Here is a 6,714-nt window from a genome sequence, read left to right on the forward strand (position 1 = left end):
ATCCGGGCCCAAAATGGGCCCAAGGCCCAATTGAACCACCCACACTTAATCAACACAGCTTCCTTTCTCCCTTATTTCTTCATTCACGTTCCACAGCCAAGGGAGGAAGGAGGAGAGAAACAAAACCCTAACACCACATACAAACTACCATATCTTGGTAATCCGAGCTCTGATCGCTGCACCATCTGCGGCCACACATCCACTGCGTTGAACTTTACGTATCTATCGGAATAATTTTATAGGTAAGCCTCATTCTCACTCTAGTTGCTCTACCCCTTTGATTTTCAAAATTCTTGAGTACCCATGTTGAGATTTTATTGAATTTGGTACTCTAGGTTTGGTTTAGCTTGCGAAACTTGTTGGATTTGGTTCATTTGGTCCGTGGGTATGGTAAGGATCACTAACTCTAGTAAATTTCTTGAAATTGTTGATTGGGCATTGATTCCTGGATATATGTATGTGTGGTAATGTGGATTTAGTTGTATATACATATTTTGGAACTTGATTTTGGGCATTGGAAGGCTTGGAGGAGGATTAGGGTCAATGCTTTGGTGATTTTGGATTTGTGTGGCTTTGGTGATTTGCTTTGGTAAATACGTAGAAGTCGGCCAATGTATGATTTAGGTTTCATGTATTTAATATATAATATTCTGTGAAACCTTAGGCTAGAGGACCATAGGATAGGTTGGAACGGTTAAGCATGTTGAATGTTAGTGTTTGTGACAATGGTTGATGACATGGATTGAGTATGTGTTAGTGATTATGGTTATGATGGAATTGGAATGCTAAAGTGGTGTTGAATAATGATTGGTTTGTTGGTAAGGTTGTTTGTGCATAATTGATAGATTGCTCATGGTTTTACTATCTAAAGTAAGAATTTAGGTGTGAAATTGTGTAATGTTGATGTATAATGGATGATAGAAGGGTGTAGAATTATGTTGCTGTGATATTTGATGCACGGAAAACTTGTCTCTCAACAAATCTCCCTTCGGCAAGTGTACCGAATTTGTCGTCAAGTAAAAACTCACAATAGAGTGAGGTCGAATCCCACAGGGACTACTCCTATATATACTACTCTTCTCAGTTTCTAGCGTGATTCTTCAAGTCTTGGGCCTTTGGATCTTGAGTTTGAAGCAGTTCCTTTCTTTATTTGGGCTTGGCTTTACTTGCAGAGAGAAAGTGCGAAGGTCACGATGCCCTGGCATCACAACACCAAACTTAAAGCTTGCTTGTCCCTAAGCAAGTACTGGAACAAGAGAATGATGAATGGAATATCCAGAGGAATGAGTCATTCTTGTGGAGGTCATGTTACTGATTTTATGGTGGTTTCATGCATAGCAACTTAGGTTCATTCCATTACTGGCTTTCAGACCTTTATCTTGTCCCTAAACACCCACTTTGTTTATATCCCATGAGACTTTTATTCATTGATCCTTTTAGTGTTATTTCAAGGGTTATTTGTGTTATTTAGGCTAAGTGCTCTGTAAGGGGGCAACTCTTTAAGATGAGTTTTCAGCCAACACTCCCGAACCAGTTGGTTCAAGGTGCTAGGTGTTGAAGCACCCCTAAGGACTTACTCCCTCAAGTCTCTCCCCCATACATACACACCACAGGCATATAGTTTGTTTATTTTCTTTTCTTGAGACCTTGGTGTCCAACNNNNTAGAATTTAAAAAGGGTTCAACTACGAGTAACTACAAATCAAAAGTGCATTCGGACTTCCAACTTTCAACAATTCTGAGTACAATGGAATTAGGTAACAATACAACCTTCGAGTGATGATCTCTGGTCCCCCTCTCTCTTTGTCATCATCCTAGTTCTTGCTGCCTCGCTTCTTTGGGTGAAGGTGCACCATTTCCTTATAAGATTCCTGCAAGGTTACTGGAAGTTGCTTGTTCCCAAAGCACTTGAGACATAGTTAGCTTACATGTATGCTTGTGCCTCTCGAACTCAATTTGGTGTGTGAACACCAAACTTAGTTCTTTGCCCAGTACAAAACATTGCATATATGCAGAGACTCTCATATCTTGTTATCAACAAAGCAATGATCACCTATAGTCTAACTACATCTAAGTGGTTTCTCTTGATTGGATGGAGCTAGCAATGTTCTTTTGGAGTGGAGTGTAATTCTAACCAATGTCCTTTAGTGGAACACCAAACTTAGAACTACACTATCACTCTTGGATTGTTCTGGTGTAGAACACCAAACTTAGCTCCTTACAATATAGGGGAAACAACTTTATGATTTTTATTGAAATAAAGATGAAAGTGAAACTACCTAAGGTTGGGTTGCCTCCCAACAGAGCGCTCTTTTATCATCGCTAGCTCGACGAGTCCTTAATTACTTGAGATGGTTGATGAGCGGATAATTTATACGCTTTTTGACATTGTTTTTAGTATGTTTTTAGTAGGATCTAGTTACTTTTAGGGATGTTTTCATTAGTTTTTATGTTAAATTCACATTTCGGGACTTTACTATGAGTTTGTGTGTTTTTCTGTGATTTCAGGTATTTTCTGGCTGAAATTGAGGGACTTGAGCAGAAATCAGATTCAGAGGTTGAAGAAGGACTTCTGATGCTGTTGGATTCTGACCTCTCTGCACTTAAAGTGGATTTTCTAGAGCTACAGAACTCGAAATGGCGCGCTTCCAATTGCGTTGGAAAGTAGACATACAGGGCTTTCCAACAATATATAATAGTCCATACTTTGGCCAAGAATAGACGACGTAAACTGGCGTTCAACGCCAGCTTTCTGCCCAAATCTATCGTCCAGCGCCAGAAAAGGAGCCAAAACCAGAGTTGAACGCCCAAACTGGCACAAATACTGGCGTTCAACTCCAAGAAGGACCTCTACACGTGCAACACTCAAGCTCAGTCCAAACACACACCAAGTGGGCCCCGGAAGTGGATTTATGCATCAATTACTTACTTCTGTAAACCCTAGTAGCTAGTTTATTATAAATAGGACATTTTACTATTGTATTAGACATCCTTGATTGTATTTTGATCCTGTGATCACGTTTTGGGGGCTGGCCTCTCGACCATGCCTGGACCTCTCACTTATGTATTTTCAACGGTAGAGTTTCTACACTCCATAGATTAAGGTGTGGAGCTCTGCTGTTCCTCAGAGATTAATGCAAAGTACTACTGTTTTCTATTCAATTCATCCTATTTAGCTTCTAAGATATTCATTCGTACTTCAATCTGAATGTGATGAACGTGACAATCATCATCATTCCCTATGAACGCGTGCCTGACAACCACTTCCGTTCTACATTAGAATTGAATGAGTATCTCTTAGATCTCTTAATCGGAATCTTCGTGGTGTAAGCTAGAATGATGGCGGCATTTAAGAGAATCCGGAAGGTCTAAACCTTGTCTGTGGTATTCCGAGTAGGATTCAATGATTGAATGACTGTGACAAGCTCGAAACTCGCGATTGCAGGGCGTTAGTGACAGACGCAAAAGGATAGTAAATCCTATTCCAGCATGATCGAGAACCGACAGATGAATAGCCGTGCCGTGACAGGGTGCGTTGACCATTTTCACTGAGAGGATAAGATGAAGCCATTGACAAGGGTGATGCCTCTAGACGATTAGCCGTGCTTTGACAGGGCATTGGATCATTTTCCCGAGAGATGACCGAAAGTAGCCATTGACAGTGGTGATGTATCACATAAAGCCAGCCATGGAAAGGAGTAAGACTGATTGGATGAAGATAGCAGGAAAGCAGAGGTTCAGAGGAACGAAAGCATCTCCATTCGCTTATCTGAAATTCTCACCAATGAATTACATAAGTATTTCTATCCTTATTTTATTATATTATTTTCGAAAACTTCATAACCATTTGATATCCGCCTGACTGAGATTTACAAGGTGACCATAGCTTGCTTCATACCAACAATCTCCGTGGGATTCGACCCTTACTCACGTAAGGTATTACTTGGACGACCCAGTGCACTTGCTGGTTAGTTGTGCGAAGTTGTGAACCATGGTATTGGCATCATGTTTTTGGCGCCATTACCAGGGAAAGAAAGAGCGATGAATTTTACATAATTAAAGTGTAATCACAATTTTTGCGCACCAAGTTTTTGGCGCCGTTGCCGGGGATTGTTCGAGTTTGAACAACTGACGGTTCATCTTGTTGCTCAGATTAGGTAATTTTCTTTTTGTTTTCCTTTCAAAAAAATTTTTTCAAAAATATTTCAAAATTTTCTCCTTTGTTTTCGAAAAAAAAATAATATAAAAATGTTTTCAAAAATTTGATTCAAGATTTTTAAGAATGAATTCTAATTAGAAAATCATAAAAATCAAAAACATTTTTTTGTGTTTCTTGTCTGAGTCATGAGTCATGTCATAAGTTTGGTGTCATTTGCATGTGCATCTTGCATTTTTCGAAAATTTCATGCATTCATAGTGTCTTCATGATCTTCAAGTTGTTCTTGGTAAGTCTTCTTGTTTGATCTACAACAATCCAGAAATAACATTTCAGAAATTTTTGAACAGGAAGAGGAGATGGCAGCCGAAAATAATAATAATGCAAGGAGGATGCAGTAGAAAATAACTTTGAGCTGAAACCTCAATTAGTTTCTCTGATGCAGCAGAACTGCAAGTTTCATGGACTTCCATCTGAAAATCCTTTTCAGTTCTTAACTGAGTTCTTGCAGACATGTGACACTGTTAAGACTAATGGAGTAGATCCTGAAGCCTACAGGCTCATGCTTTTCCCTTTTGCTGTAAGAGACAGAGCTAGAGTGTGGTTGGATACTCAACCTAAGGATAGCCTGAACTCTTGGGATAAGCTGGTCAAGGCTTTCTTAGCCAAGTTCTTTCCTCCTCAAAAGCTGAGCAAGCTCAGAGTGGATGTTCAAACCTTCAGACAGAAAGAAGGTGAATCCCTCTATGAAGCTTGGGAAAGATACAAACAGTTGACCAAAAAGTGTCCTTCTGACATGCTTTCAGAATGGACCATCCTGGATATATTCTATGATGGTTTATCTGAGTTATCAAAGATGTCATTGGATACCTCTGCAGGTGGATCCATTCACCTAAAGAAAACGCCTGCAGAAGCGCAAGAACTCATTGATATGGTTGCTAATAACCAGTTCATGTACACTTCTAAAAGGAATCCTGTGAATAATGGGACGCCTATGAAGAAAGGAGTTCTTGAAGTTGATACTCTGAATGCCATATTGGCTCAGAACAAAATATTGACTCAGCAAGTCAATATGATCTCTCAGAGTCTGAATGGAATGCAACCTGCATCCAACAGTACTCAAGAGGCTTCTTATGAAGAAGAAGCTTATGATCCTGAGAACCCTGCAATAGCAGAGGTGAATTACTTAGGTGAACCTTATGGAAACACCTATCACTCATCATGGAGAAATCATCCAAATTTCTCATGAAAGGATCAAAAGCCTCAACAAGGCTTTAATAATGGTGGAAGAAACAGGTTCAACAATAATAAACCTTATCCATCATCCACTCAGCAACAGACAGAGAACTCTGAACAAAATACTTCTAATTTAACAAACTTAGTCTCTGATATGTCCAAGGCCACTGTGAGTTTCATGAATGAAGCAAGGTCTTCCATTAGAAATTTGGAAGCACAAGTGGGCCAGCTGAGTAAAAGGATCACTGAAATCCCTCCCAGTACTCTCCCAAGCAATACAGAAGAGAATCCAAAAGGAGAGTGCAAGGCCATTGACATAAGCAAAATGGCCGAACCCAATGAGGGAGAGGACGTGAATCCCAAGGAGGAAGACCTCCTGGGACGTCCAGTGACCAATAAGGAGCTTCCCTCTGAGGAACCAAAGGAATCTGAGACTCATCTAGAGACCATAGAGATTCCATTGAACCTCCTTATGCCCTTCATGAGCTCTGATGAGTATTCCTCTTTTGAAGAGAATGAGGATGTTACTGAAGAGCAAACTGCCAAGTTTCTTGGTGCAATCATGAAGCTAAATGCCAAATTATTTGGCATTGATACTTGGGAAGTTGAACCTCCCTTGTTCATCAATGAACTAAGTGATCTGGATCAACTGACATTGCCTCAGAAGAGACAGGATCCTGGGAAGTTCATAATACCTTATACCATAGGCACCATGATCTTTAAGGCTTTGTGTGACCTTGGTTCAGGAATAAACCTCATGCCCCTCTCTGTAATAGAGAAACTGAGAATCTATGGGGTGCAAGCTGCTAAAATCTCATTAGAGATGGAAGACAATTCAAGAAAACAGGCATATGGACAAGTAAAGGACGTGTTAGTAAAGGTTGAAGGCCTTTACATCCCTGCTGATTTCATAGTCCTGGATACTGGAAAGGGAAAACGGAATCAAAAACAGCAGAAGAAAAATCACACCCTGGAGAAGCATCTGTCTGGCGTTCAGCGCCAGAACAGAGCATGATTCTGGCGCTGAACGCCCAAAATGGGCAGCTTCTGGGCGCTGAACGCCAGAACAGGCATGGTTTTGGCGTTCAACGCCAGAAATGGCACACAAATGGGTGTTGAACGCCCAAAATGGCCACCAACCTGGCGCTGAATGCCCAGAGTTGTGTGCAAAGGCATTTTTACATGCCTAATGGGTGCAGAGATGTAAATCCTTGAACACCTCAAGATCTGTGGATCCCACAAGATCCACTCAGGATCTGTGGACCCCACAGGATCCCCACCTACCTCTACTCACTTCTTCTCACCACTCTCTTTCACACAACC

The 6,714-nt window shown here is 40.7% G+C and overlaps 1 long non-coding RNA gene across 1 annotated transcript in view; it reads left to right on the top strand.

The window, feature by feature from the left end:
• LOC110267904 overlaps positions 316 to 6,714 on the top strand; it is a 27,934-nt gene continuing 21,535 nt past the window's right edge. Inside the window, exons 1-2 of the long non-coding RNA XR_002355874.1 lie at positions 316 to 390; positions 480 to 613. This is a non-coding gene — a long non-coding RNA (uncharacterized LOC110267904). The remainder of the gene's footprint in view (positions 391 to 479; positions 614 to 6,714) is intronic.

The sequence above is a fragment of the Arachis ipaensis genome, chromosome B10 (genome assembly GCF_000816755.2).
Source record: "Arachis ipaensis cultivar K30076 chromosome B10, Araip1.1, whole genome shotgun sequence".
NCBI classification, from domain to species: domain Eukaryota; kingdom Viridiplantae; phylum Streptophyta; class Magnoliopsida; order Fabales; family Fabaceae; genus Arachis; species Arachis ipaensis.